Source organism: Phaenicophaeus curvirostris, chromosome 5, assembly GCF_032191515.1.
Source record: "Phaenicophaeus curvirostris isolate KB17595 chromosome 5, BPBGC_Pcur_1.0, whole genome shotgun sequence".
NCBI lineage: Eukaryota > Metazoa > Chordata > Aves > Cuculiformes > Cuculidae > Phaenicophaeus > Phaenicophaeus curvirostris.
Window position 1 is genome coordinate 51,314,817 of NC_091396.1, and position 15,246 is coordinate 51,330,062.

The 15,246-nt window shown below is 36.2% G+C and overlaps 1 protein-coding gene across 4 annotated transcripts in view; it reads right to left on the reverse strand.

Annotated features, from left to right (window-relative positions):
* Positions 1-15,246, reverse strand: part of TTC7B (tetratricopeptide repeat domain 7B) — a 129,937-nt gene that overhangs the window by 13,611 nt on the left and 101,080 nt on the right. The gene's annotated exons all lie outside the window — the stretch shown is intronic.

Sequence of the window (15,246 nt, forward strand, 5' to 3'; positions counted from 1 at the left end):
GATTCTGTAGCAAGTGAGATGGCTTTGGATGCCCAATCTAAAGTTACATCACTTATTACCAACAGAGATCACCAGTTTATCACACTATCGTATCACAATTTTAAAGGAAATTAAGTTTGACGTGTCAATTACTTTAATAGACCTGACAGCTTTTCATACTGTTTTAGACTTTACATCAAGAACAGTTATTTCTGGCAACTGCAACCTACCAACTTCTGGCTAGGCATTCAATTAACATGACAAAGCATCATCACAGACTGCATTTGTGTCATAGCATTTCATAGCCCTCTGGTAAGTCTTTGGGCCTGTGACCCTCATAATACCATCTGTTCTGATGCCATTGTGGCTATCGCTTTTTGAAATGGTCATAAATTAAAAACCAGACAGAATCCCAAAGAAACTATTGTCAGCTGCCAGGACAAACTGTAACAAGGACCATGAAAAAAATGGAAATTGAAATGGTTCTGCAGCTGATAGAGGTTTGCTTGCTTGTCTTTTGAACATTTGTAACCACTTGACATCTGTCTTAATTTATTACTGTTATAAAGGGTTTTGGTTTTAAATGAGAGAGTATACTTTAAAAACTAAATATTTATTTTAAATTACTTATTTTAAGGTAGCAAAACCACTTATCAGCAGAGAAATTTTAATTCAGAAACCACGGCAAAAGCAGTTCTCTCTTCCAGTAGGTCAGACCACCTCTGATAGAAGGCAAGTGTTTTATCAAAGTACCTAACACAGCCTTTGTCCATGTTGATTCAGAGTTCTGAAAGCATTTTCACACTGTTATTGAACTGAAGAAATTTCAAATCTGCATGATTTTTTTAACATTTTTTATTATTTCCATAGCCCTTTACTGACAAGGTCTTTATAACACTCACCTTCTGCTATTTTGTCTAACTACATTATACTATCAAGTCATATAGCTGACTAACCTAACGCAGCAGAAAACATTACGTTATGTTCTGGAAAAATCCTTAAAAGTTAACTTTGAACAGCTATGCTCTACAATGACTGTGTCATATATCCCTGCAGCAGAGAATTTACAAACATTCAGTCTCATAGGTACTTGCCTATATCTAATAAAATCTTGAAATCATGAAACAGCCTCTGTAGTCTTTCCTCCTGCCTCTATTTATGTAATATTGGCATAAGCCTCAATTGTATTTTTTTTACATCTTTCCCTCTTCTGTCCAGATAAAACTAGCTAAAGAATTAAAAAGTTATGAATGTAAAGCTGACACACACACACATACAATCAATAATGATTTAGTATGCCTGATTTACTAAGGATATTAAACAGCAAGTTCAATGTGTGTGACACAAACAGTGCATCAGTAGTGCTGAGGGAAATTGAACACACTTAGCTGCAACAAATCATTTCACCAGCATCATTGATTAAAAAAGACTAATCAATGAATTTTCAGATACATTCATAAAAGAAATATTCATAACTTCACTTATAAATTTTAGTTCCTGAGATAAGAAGGAAGCATCTGAAAACTCTGGGATTTTTCAAAGTACTTAGAGGAAAAAAAAAAAGAAAGATTCAAATGTCTGCATCCTCATGGGCCTATTAAACCATACTATAGTGCTCAAGTATTTTGGATAGTGCCTTTCCTCACAGTGCTTAGCTTCTAACAGTGTGAACAATGTTCGTGTTTTCATATTTCTGCCAAGTAAGTGCTTTGCTAAATGAATTGCTTTGCTTGGTTTATCTGAGCAGTACTAAAAAACTGAAGATTTCTTCCAGGTCAAGTGCTTTATGTAAAGACATGCAGCTCTTGAGTATGAGTTAAAAACTCCATTTTTAACATCTCTTTGTTCTGCTAATACTTCTTTTCCATTCAGTTCTGTATCAGTTCTTAAGAAAGAAATGCTGTTTCTAAAAGCAACTTGAAATACAACGTGAGGGCTATTTCTTGAAAGCCAGCTTCATTGAAGCACTACCACAGCATCTATTACAATGCAGGGTTTCTTAGATTTATGTGAAAAAAACCACATGTATAAACTACATGTTTCAGGTGAGAGATTAGCAGAAAGAAGCTGTCATACATTGCCATGTGCAGAGCTTTTTTAGTTCTGCAAGATTCTGGTACGTGCATCTCTGTACAAAACTAAATTAAACTTCAGCATCTGGACAATAATGAATATTTACAAGCATTCTGACAAAATTCAAGGTATAAAACTGTCCTCTCTTGTTTACCTCCCACTAATCACAGAGTTATGGTTTGCCACCAAACTGACCTCCTTTCCCAGACTATATCACCTTTCCTTTTTCAGGAAAAAATCTGGCCTGAGAAGTCCTACTCAAAACTATATTTATCGCATATAAAGGCAATTACATGAGCATGCAAACAACATAACAGCAAAAGGAAATTCATGACATTACTTCTCCAAATCTGATTCATGCTAACCATGAGTAAACATTCAAGAGTACATATGTACTCACCAGTTCACGTTAGGGACTATAATACCCTCCAGCTTCCTCCACGGACATAAAACAAGACTTAGTTCCTTTTTGTTCAAACCTGGGTAGGAGTCTGACTTGTAGGACAGGAGGATTCATCAAAGCAACGACCTGAACAGAACATCTGACAATGAAAGCACCAGTTCTTTTTCCTTCAGATCTCTACATGCGTAGACTTCATATGTAGTGCTGGTTTGAAGTTAGCTTTTCTTGAATTTTGAACCTTCTCCTGAATAACAACATAAGAAACAAAGTCCTATGCAAGTATTCTATTTTTATTATCTGCATTACTATAAAGTAGTGCTAAGTTTAACCAAGCTCTCAAAATCCATCATAGAAACAAAATACTGATGCCACAGATACTTCTGAAATTATTTGCTCCCCAAACAGCCATCTCCTTTACCAACCATCTCAGCTTTTTCTTGGGAAATATTACTGAGCAAATCCAAGACAACACTGACAAAATCTTCAAGAAAGGAAGATATTTAGAAGACAGACAGATGCAGGTAAATGAACTGATATATTATTTGAAAGTATCGGAAGTTCTGCAGTGAATTTGAGACAAGGACCTCATTTTACATGGCTGAGCAGAAAATGGCAATCAAGGAGCTGCCACATAACCATTCACTGAAACTGCATGCAAAGGCAATAACATCCAAGAAGATAATTTGCACTGATAAATGATAGAGCTGTTTTAATCATCTACATTTTAATAGGAGGTCCACCAGTGATAGTACTAAATTTAAATATCGTAAGGGAAAACCCTCCTAAAGTGTGCCAACCATTTGCAAGTCAAAACCCACAAGACACCTCACAGGCTCCCTTCAGCAGGCAGCGGGAATATTGATGATGCTGCCGTAACAAGACACACCATAACACTGTAGATCCCTGACAGGCATTAAATGCGAGTTCCATGAATGTGATGCTCAAAATGAGAAACTGGGAGGCTTGTATTGTATTTAAAGCTAGATGAGTCATGGCATCCACACCTCAGTTTCCCCATTTCTTGACTGGGAACAAATACCACAAGCTTCAGGGGAAAGCATATTTGAAACTTAACACACTGACCACTTGAAGTTGTTATGAAAACAAATACCATAACCTTTTCTAAATATCTAGACTTTTTATTTAGAAAAAGAATAAAAGACATTTCAGTCATTGCCTTACTATCTGCCATATCAACTCTTAGATGCTACCCGCAGCCATTCAGTTCTGCTGAAGTTGCTTGAATGCTTAAATATTCACTTTTAAAAATATGAAGAGCTGAAACTAAAAATGAAGCTATACAACAAAATATCGAATACTGAATTCAAGATTTAAATCAGCTCTCGGTTCAACAATGTAAAAACAAATAGTGCAGAGGTAAAAAAGATCTGTAACTAATTGCATTTGTTTCAAATGCCAAGGACTGTTTGCAAAGTCAGTGTTTAAACAAAATGCACAGACAAGATTTGTATATGTGATTAACTGCTGAAACTAAAAAAGTCTTATCTTTTCGCTGTCTGTAAAGCCCATGCATATTAATGTCAGAATTTAAAAGGTGCAGATCATACTGCGTTGCTGATTGAAAAAGTGATGGAAACCCAAACCAGCTCTGTTTTCAACTTTAGCATTACTAATTCTCACTCCATGATGTATTTTTCCACTCATATCAGTTTAGCAAAATAGCTTAACATGATGGCAGTGGCATTAAAAGCGTTAGCACCTCTAAATCTGCATTCACAATTTCATGTAGCATGAACTTGGATTAAACACATGGTGGGCAAGCTTACTTCAGACAGTAGAGTAGTAGAAATAATCTGGTTGTAGATGCAGATAACTGGCTCAAGCAAATAAACTGTATAACAGTCTCTGATATAGGTATACCCAGGTTAAACATGGTCAGCTTACTATGTCTTCAGCGTTGACCAGAATTTTCAATCCTTGCCCCATTAAGTCAACACAAATTGAAACTCAGAATATTGTTTCACAATGCCAAGTGTACAGCACCAATATCAGTTTACCAAGAAATTGGCTTGTGTTAATGTTAATATTGCATCACATCCTAGCAACAGCATGAATAGATCCTTTATGATCAGTAGAAAATCAGATTAAAAAGACATCCAGACCAGGGGGGAAAGCAAAATAAAATTGTAGAACTCACTTGTCTGGCCCTCAGTAAAGTTTCAGTATAGCTGGATATAGGAAAACAAATCAAACTAGAGATGGCATAGAGCAGCACAAGAATATAGATGTGAGTTAAGAACTAATCTGCAGTAGTCCATCCATCCAGCAGGGATGGATGATAGTGAGTAGATTTCAGGGTTTAGCCTCAGGACATATCTTAGTTTAATTTATTGTCTTAGCACATACGTATCAAGATTGCCAATGAAATTTGATTGCAATGAAGTTGTAGTACTGAATCAGTTAATCTAAAGCCTTTTAGTAAAGTCCTCCTGCAGTCCACAGCTTTGGCCACTATGCTGCTACTTAAAAGGCCATTCTTATCTCCTATTCCCTAACTCTCGTGACAGAAGACAGCAGTGAGTTTTATTCAGAGAAAATACTGGCCCTTTTTAGTGAGATGCAGTATGCAAGGTGGCCAAACAATGTCTCCTCTCCCCTGCTGAGAAATCAAGAGATGGCAGCTTTCTGAAGAAAAATAGCTGCACTTAACTTTCTTCATACCATTTTGTTGACACTCGTTGAAAAAAATATACTCTAATGTAGAATAATGGAAAAAAATATCCCAACTTTAGAAAGGAACATAGTTTTCAGAGTTGGACAAAACACACTCCAGATTTTCCCATGAGTTAAAAGCTCACTGAAATAATTGCTTTCTCTGTTAATTTGATAATTCAGATTAAAAAACCATCCTGACATAAAAAAAACCCCTGGCACTTTATCTTAAAAGCCAATTCTTTAACAACATCTAAAAACAGTCAGCTACCAGAAAACACAGTCTGTTTAAAGCAAACTAATTTTGGAAGAATTATATTATGCTCTTCATACACGGTAAGTTGTCTGAACCCTTCCAAAGTATGAGGTTCAACTCATCTTTAAACTGTAGATTCATGAGAAGGGGAAGAACTGCTAAGCACAATACTGGCCAGCAGGGAAGTAAGGCTGCAATAAATGGAAAGGAGGTCTTCAAATAAAATTTAAAATTAGATGAGTTAGAGAGATAGAAAGACATAAAAAGACTGTTCCAGACTGGGGATTTGAGAAAAAACTCTATACCAGAGTAGACAACTTATCTGGGAAATGCAGCTGTTTGACATAACCCTGGCAAAAGCAAGCACTAAAATAATTTCCTGAGGGACACTTGCTTCCAGATCTCTAGTTTTGGATTAAGGTAGGTCACTTTCTACTTGATGACGATAAGATAAAGCACAGTTTTTAAGAACAAGTTGTTTATAGTTCCTACTCAGAAAAAGGAATCTTAATTGATTATGCAACTTCTGGCCCTCTCAATAGCAGTCAGTTGTCTCAGAAAAAGGTTTACAGCAAAGCAGGTCAAGCTTCCTGTGATAGATATAAAACAAAAGCAAAAGGCGATTTCCTCAGCACACCAGAAATGGACCTGAGAACCAAAAGAGATCTACAGCAAAATATATGCACCAATAACTCCTGTGAATTTTATAATAATAAGTTACTATAAGAAACACTGCTGAATAGCCAGGTCTCGGACACTTGGCTACGGTGCTGCAAGTTTCTAACACACATTTACCAACAACCACAAATAAAACACACAGAACAGTTTGTCTCATCATTCACGTCGCTGTTGATGGTAGCATTTAGCTAGACTTCACTGTGGGCAAAATTATGCAGCACAAGGGAAAAAAACCCAAAAAGACAACATGTGCAGATGACTTCATGTTTCAAATATTTTCCTGTAGTTAATGAGTTCTCACCTACAGAATTCTACAACAGAACTTTTCTCAGGAAAACAAAATCTCTTGCCTTCATTTAAAGTTGAGGATAAAATAAATTTTTAAAAATATTTCTTTATTAATTATATGAAGTTCAATTATAAACTATTAGATGTCAGATGTTGCCTACAAGCAAAAGCCCTTACAGAATACAGGAAACACAGCCACGCACACCAGGTGCCAGCGAGCTTTGATTGCTGTCTATATTCTCAGCTCCAGCTATAAAGTAATACTTTAATAAATTCAGTGAGCACAAAATGCCCAGGGAAGCAAAATAATCATAATTAGCCGAGTGAAATCTTCAGCAGAATGACCTAATTTAAAAAGCATTTCGCAAAGCAATTCTCATATTGAAAGGCAATTACATGGAGAAAAATAAAAATTGTATTTTGAGATCCATGCAAAAAGCACCAGCAAGTATCCATGAAAAGGGGTTAAAGAGAGTACAGAGGACAGCAGGGAATAGCACACATTTTCTTTTTTTTCCCAGGCATTCTCTCCTTTCCATTTTATTCATTTTTTTGTTTTAAAACAAGGAGAACTTAAATATCAAGGGCAACTATTAGGACTTCACTGACATATGGCCTCCTGGCCATATCCTGAATTACTGGGACTAAAACTACTGACATTTTCATTCTGTTACATTAGTCTTACTTGTTAGTATTTGTACACTAGTGAAAAATACGTATGATTATTTTCCCTCCATCCTCTTTTAGGTAGCCAGTTACCCAGCAAAAGGCACAGTGGAAACGGCAAAGATTGTTTTCGATATCAACAAAACTTCCTCACAAGAAAGACATTGAGGTCCTGAAGCGTGTCCAGAGAAAGGCAACAAAACTGGTGAAGAGGCTGGAGAACAAGTCTTACAAGGTGCGGATGAGGGAAGAGGGCTTGTTTAGCCTTGAGAAGAGGAGGCTGAGGGGAGACCTTATTGCTCTACCTGAAAGGAGGTTGTAGAGAAGAGGGTGTTGGTCTCTTCTCTCAAGTGAGAGGTGACAGGACAAGAGGGAATGGCCTCAAGCTGCATCACGGGAAGTTTAGATTGGACATTAGGAAAAATTTTTTTCACATAAAGGGTAATCAAGCCCTGACACAGGCTGCCCGGGGAAGTGGTTGATTCATCATCCATGGAGGTATTTAAAAGGCAGGTTGATGAGGTGCTTGAGGACATGATTCAGTAGTAGACAGGTACGGTTGGAGTTGATGATAAATAAGGTCTTTTCCAACCTAATGATTCTATGATTCCATGATAAGTGACAATGACTTTAACACAGTCGGTCCTTTAGAGGGTAAAATGCATAAGGAGATGGAGGGACTTTGGAAAGACTTTTAATAGGAATTACCCTTTCTAAAACCTACCCAAAAAGCCCAAAAATGTAAATTTTTCATTTTGATCAGATACTTTTCCTAGGGTGCTGGTCTGTTTATCATCTCTACTTAGTACTATGAAACAAGGAGATATATTTTCCATGTAAACAGCTGTAAAGAGTCATAAATATTTTGTCTTCTGCAAATAGCATTAGACGCATCTTTGTCAGAATCCTCAATGCAGATCATGAAGGTGTACTTGAACTTCCCATGAGAAAACCATCAAGAGTGAGACAGGAGCCCAAAAACTTAATTTGTGACAATCCCAACTGAGGCTTTTCACTTGAATTGTTTAGCCACTAACACTTTTGTGTGGACGTTCCCCAACCATACTGCAGAATCAGGATGCATGGGGAGCATGACTGGAGATATTTTGGAATCAACTGGCCGTTCTTGCAGCTGCAGTTGCACTGTACCTGCATACTTAAAAAAACCCAAACAACAAAAACCATTAACTATTAAAAAAACAGCCAAATCAAGCATATAAAAATATCAGACTGCAATAATAAAAAAATGCGTCACTATATCTAGCTATCACAGATTGGGCCATTTAGAGAAACACGCAGGTACTGCAATGCTTGCAAGATGATGACCAGTTGATAACAACAAGGTCTGGCATCACCACACTTTTACAGAGCAAAGACAATAAGTTGTATCCAAAATGTTAAGCGATCTTGTAACAGAGAATATATGCATACATACATAGATGTGCCTATTATACATGCACGTATGTAAGACGAGTGAATACAGTTGAGAAAGTTATTAATCCTTGGCACCATCCTTTCATGGTTGCTGTGGGTAATAAACAACAGATATGAGGGAAGAAAGAAAATAAATCTGTGCTTTCTATATCTTTACTACTGGGAAAAGTAATGAAAGTCTTGCAGAATAGGAAGATTGTAACAAGATTTTGTCCACAAACACGTGTTCCTCTCACGTTGTCTAAAAGAAATCATTCCCTCTATCTACAAAGCTTGTCTTGCTTGTGTTCCTAGAATCACAGGATGACTGAAGTACGAAGGAACCTCTGGAGATAGTCTACATCCAAACTCAAAGTACAGTCACCTACAGTGGGTTGACAAGGGCTGTGTCTTGTCAGATTTTTAATATCTCCAAGGGTGTGAGATTCCACAACCTCTCTGGGCAAGTGGGTGTATCTCATACGTGTATCTAAGATACTGTTACTGTTATCAAGCCATATGTTCCCCAGCTCTTTCCCTGTCAATTACTTGAGACAGAAAGTACAGGGCAGGGAATCCTTCCTCAGATGCTTTCTTATGATGTCTAGCAAAAATAAACCCCTGATCCAGACCAGGCCATTGCAATCTTTGGATTTTATTACTTGAACTCGATACAATATTTGATTGCCACCTACCAGATCACATTTAATCCATACTTGCTGTATGTGAAACAAATTGAAAATAGCTCAGTTTTGATAATAAAATCCAGTCCAAAGACTTTATAGTATAAAACATGAATCAAAGATTGATACAAATACTATTTGCATTTTGAAAATTGTCAACAAAGATTCTTAAAATCTTCCAAGCAAAGACAAATAACTTTGGAGCAATACTGCACGCTCTAGGCTGACCTACTGCAACAGCAAATTGTGATGAATTATTTGATGAATGGAATCTTATCAGTTCCACACAATACAATAAAAACAGTGGAATGATTCGTGACCTGCCAAATAAAGAGAAGTAACTCTAGCAAAAGCATCCCTTCCTTCTGCCAACATCTACCACTGATTAATTTTCCATTTTTTTTAATGGGAACAAATAGAAGTGATAAAATGGTTTCTGGCAAGTTGAGCCTGAATTGATAAACTGTGGAAAAAATCTATCACACAGATAACACAAAAACAGACAGAAAGATAAAGTTAAAGCTGAGCATAACAGGCAAAAATCCCCATGTAAAACAAAAACAAATGAGCAAAACCCAACAAAACGTCACAAAATCAAAACACTTTTCAACTGAGAGAGAAACTCTTTCACATAGAAATCCCAGGAAAGTTAATTTTAAAAAATATCTAAAATACACTTAAAAAGTTACAGAAAGCTTCCTTAACTGTTGCTACCAGATTCTCAATCAATACTATACCCCAATGGCTTAGCTTTTCCACCATTCTCCAGTTCCACTCAATGCAACAACAGTGGATGTGGCACAAAAAGGGGTTACTTTCACATCTTTGGATATTCACAGATTATCTAAGCCAAACAACTAATATAAGACCAGCTGCAATATTACTTTTGTAGCAGCTGTCAGCTGAGGAGCAGCACAGACAAGTTGAAACCTGTTGGAGATTTCTTAGAGAGCTCTTAAAGCATCCAAGAATGGAGGTATTTTCTTGCTGAAAGATATGTTCCTGCTATAGTTGCTATTAAGCAATTTGATAATGTGAAAACAAAGTCTTATGAGGCAGGACCTTCAGCAGCATCAAGAAAATTCCCCTAGTTACTTTCAGTCTCCAGAACAGTGACTAAACTCTAGTTTAAACTCTTAATGTGTAGCAATTACTGTTGTCAAATACTGAACAAAAATAGATTTTTTTAAGAGTAATGTAGAAATCTGATAAAGCATCCAGGAATTAAGAAATTCTACTGATCATCTTCCAGTGGTAATCCAAGATATGAATCAGTGTGAAATGGTTAACTATTGTACTTGAGCTCAATAACACTAAAAATAAAAGGAAATAACTTTGAAACACACACAGGAACACCTCATTCTTTCTTGATTACACACTTTGATTCACACTTTGTTTTATCTCAGAAGCTGATGACCCAACAAGTTTGCATTATGTACTTTTTATTGCACTAAGCACCAGTAGTTTCTGTTGTAAGGCTAAAATGGGAAATTGTATTTTCAAGGTGGGAAAGAATATAGCCCGTGAGGAAGAATTTAAAGTGTATTGAAATGGTCCTTGAGTCACTTGAACTCAGAGAGCATGTTACAGGTTAAAGTGCAAGTAGAATCGCTACTGTTTTCTCAGAGTGAAATATTTATACTTGAAATATTTAGATGCGACAGTGGTTAAATCACAGTAAATGCCTTCCATAAGGAACAGTTAGTTTTTGGCCGAATGTACGTTTTGCTTTCTCTACTTTTTATGAAGTAACCTTGACATTTCTGAAAGGCAAATCTGCAATATTTTACTAAGAAATCTAACAAAACCAATTAGCCTTATTTCTCCATTCTTCTTCAAACATCATGTGTGTAAAGGATGCATTCAGAGAGTGAGTCAAATGAGCACTGAGATTTGGCATTAGCATTTGGCTCTATGGTAATCAGTCACAACTTAAACCACCCACAAGAACCAGCATTAGGATTTTAGGACAAACCTATGTGGCCTAAACCAACGATTTTTACTCTATAGTAGCCTGACAATGAAAATTAAATGAGCAATTGAATATTCCCCAGATGAGGTTCTTGTTATGAAAGAAAGAACAAATACTAGAGAATACTACCTCACTGTAGGAAAGAAGTTAGTTTGGGTGACTGTTTTTAGTCTTTCTCTTTAACTCCCCTGACCCCTTCAATCAGTGTCTTAACTCATGTTTCTAAAGCCATCTCTGCTCTTCCTTTCTTTCAGTGAGCTCAACATCCTTGCAGGCTCATAAGCATACACTACCCATATATGCTGCCTGGCTTCTTTCTGGTAAAGTGTCTTTGGGATGAAAAAAAATGTATGAAGCCAATGTAGTTAGAAATAAATAACAATATATTTATAACTGAGAGGTAAAGGGCACATAGTTAATCTAAGCCTTAAGAGATCGGGACTTAGTTCTGCATAATTATATGAAGCTTTAAGAGTGTGGAGTGGCAAATGTAATTCTTAAGGATAATGCTTTTTGAAAACTAATTTCTACATAAGTAATTTTGAATAAGTAATTTCTCCCTTTCTGTTTTACTTTTCCACTCTTAGAAGCTAAGCTACTAATAGGATTAAGTGGCAAGTGCTGTGATGAATACTTAATATTCAAAAAATACAAGAGTCTTCTAGGATTATAATGATATGCAGATGCTGGAAAACCTATTTCATGTCAAAGCTACATTTAGCTAAGAAATTTTCAGCCTGAGAGGGAATACACAGATTTGTTTCCTGGACAATGGGTTGAAATATTCATTGCCATTTCAGGCATTTCTGAATGATACCCTGTTTCAGGACTTTTCAAACATTAGCAGTAAGGGCTACTTTGCACAACAGCACTCTGACTGCAGAAGATAAAAAAATTGTTTATTCTTTTTTCACAAGGGAGGAAAATAATGACAAAATCCAGAAGGCAGCAGTAACACAGAAATCTGGAGGTGATGATAAAGGGTAGGGAGAACAGAGAAAAGTTGTTCAAATAAACCCATTCTGGCCAGAACCAGGCAGGTGACAACCAACTATATATGACATTCAATTGAAGTGAGAATCACCATTTTTCAATTAAGTAATTTAAGAAAATATTAAAAATATTAAAAAGCAATTTGAAATACTGAACACAAACTGAAAAATTTCAAACCTTTAGAACACAACTTTGTGTTGCTTTCCTCCAGCCCACTATACAACCCTTAAACACAAGAAAGGACACTGCATTTGTTCAAAAGCATTGCTTTTGACTCAGTTAAGTACACTTAATTGCTCCTGACATGTTCCTGCTTCACTCTTGACATCTTGCAAGCAGTCAGAGTGAGACAAAGAGCAAGCTGGCATAATCCCTGGCTTGGAGAAACCTTCAGTTAGCGACAAATGGTAAAAAATAGCACCTGAGTACAAGGCAGATCTTAAAATGAGAACTGCTTAATAGAATACAGTGTGTGAATGTATGTATTTAAATATTAACTGTACGAGGAATAATTAAATTTCACAAGCAACTAAAGAGAATTTTAACAGCATTTCTCTTTGAATGAACTAGTTTTGTCGTTCAGCTGATTTAATTAAAAACTCCAACATTTTAGAAGGGACTGAAATTGCAGTGAGCATGAACACAAACACACTGCCCCCTGCAGCCAGGTCTCTGTTAGAATTTCTCACATCTTGAGTAATGTAACAGTATAACCAAACCAGCTCCGTTTTCCAGGAAGTTTAACTAAGCAGAAAACAGCTAAATAAACTGTCATTTATTGGTGGATCAAGCGCCCACTATTTGGTGTCAGGTTGTCTTAGGCATTTAATTACTAAGGCAAATACAGCAAGAGTTCACCTCTCCCTCTGACCACTCCCATTTATTATAATTTTGTTGGTGAACAGGTACATTCCATCATTCTTAGCTGCTCCAACTTTCACACCATCATGAAGTCTTCCTGTTTGTCATTTTAGTAAACCTTTGAAACAGGAGTAAATCACTGAAAATCTCAGAGACAGCAGCATAATTAAGAATAATATGGCTTTTTAGAAAACTGTAATTTTTGACTAATAGCCTTTTAACCGATCATATCAGCCAATAAAATGTAACTGCATTCAAGATAACAGCTTAGATTTCCACAAATAGCATGTCTTCATGGTCACATTAACAGAATATGGAGTCTGCACTCAAGACAAATGCACTTGAGACAGGATGTGCCGTCACTCACAGGAGAAAGCACATCAGTTCTCAAGCCATAAGACTAAACTTTCTAGTCTCTCTTCACACATTTCTTCATTAATTTAGATTAATAAGGTTGTTTATGAGCAGAAACAGTAGATCGTATTGAGGAATAAGTAAGTAAAGGCAAAAAGCTGTACTGAAAAAGAGTAAAGCTTCATTTTAAGTTTAATATTTCATCCTTCTTACCGGAGCGATGTGTCATCATTAAAAGGATGGAAATGAGAAATCTTGTCTATTCCTAATAAGCCATTCTTGTTCATACAAATATAAACAAACATTTTATTTAGATTTTGTAGTTCTCTGTACAACTGCAAATATCTCAAATCAAAAGCCCATATTTCTAAACCACAAGTATCAGGAAATTTTACTGCGTGTCAGATGTGACTCGTTCTGAAATTTTAATTAAAAGGACAAAAGCCTTCAAAACCTATTTCAGATTCAACTCTTTCAAGTCATTTTACTTGGAAAGGCAGCTGGATACGTATGATACATGCCAGAACTTATGCCATCCTTAAATCTTATTTTCTTTTTGTTGCATTTTATACGTAAAGTTATTACAATCTATATTTGGTATTTGCCAAAAAAGAAATTCAACAAAGCTTATTAAATAAATCTAAGCTCTGAGGTGACTGTTGGAACAGTAGCATTTGATATGGCATAAATAGGTAAATATACACAAATTGTTGAGAAATACAGATAATGTATACACAGATACAAGAGCAAACAATGCAAACTTCCTCCTCAAAATACTTTTTGCAATAGTAATAAGATCGAGAAAGATACAGGTCTTGTACTTTTCCCCCATGCAGAATCATATAGACAAGTATTTCTAGAGCATACATATTTAATATTTGTATTTAAGCAGCAGAGCTCTCTCAGCAAATATTCCAAACAACAGCTTAGTACTGAAAAGAGGTAGAGTAATAGGGAAAGCTTTTATAAACAAAAATACTTAAAAAGGACTGTCCAATCCAATGAAGTGAAGTTATTCTCCAGCTTGCACTCAACCCCTAAAGCTCATAAAAAGGGAACCTGGACTGGAAGCCCAGTATTTTTCACCTCACACCACTCTTAAGGTAGCTAATTTCTCATTCTGAAAAGCATTATGTGTTTACAGACTATTTATTCAAAGGCGGATTCAGATGAGGGGCAAAAAGATACCCAGAAAAACATAAGCTTTCATTCTCACTGAGTAGCACTGCTCTAGGTTGACTGCCTGCTTTTTCAGCAAAAGGAACCTTTTGGCATTTGTTAGTAGGCTCCAATATCTTGAAATGCTGAAAATGTGAAACAAAAAACTTTCTCTGTGCTGTCTTTCTACCTGATCTTTTGTCTCCTATGTTCCCCTTGGGGATGCACGCAAAATTTCTCTGAATAATTCATCTAGGAAGAAACAGCTTCTACTTCTGAATAGAGAGGTGGGGATAAGAAGCAGTTGGTTGTACTCTGCTCCGTCTGGAATAAAATTGGATTTTAAAATGAAAGTAATTTTCCTAACATAGTAAGCACAGAATATATGAAGTCTGTAAACAAATTTATGCACTTATGCTGGGGAAGACACCTTTGTACTCAAAGCTATTTCTTAGACGGTGAAACTAATTCAGCACCTTTCAAAAATCCAAGAAATCACACAGCATGAAGGTAATCAATCAACATGTAGAATTCAACTTTTAATCTGGAAGTAGCAGAATAACTGGCCTTTCCTCTAGACTACTGTATCCAACTCTTCTCTTACCATGAGGCACATTTATTTCTCAATGGCAGGTGCAACTGACTTCTTTTTCTGTAGTCTCTGTTGACACTGAAATAGTCTTATTGTCTACAGACCCTTTTTGTGGTCCAACACATACAGAAGCAAGAATAAAAAGCCAGAGAAGACTGCTTCCGAAGTTGTTTTGCTAAAAAGAATACAGATCCAAAATGCATA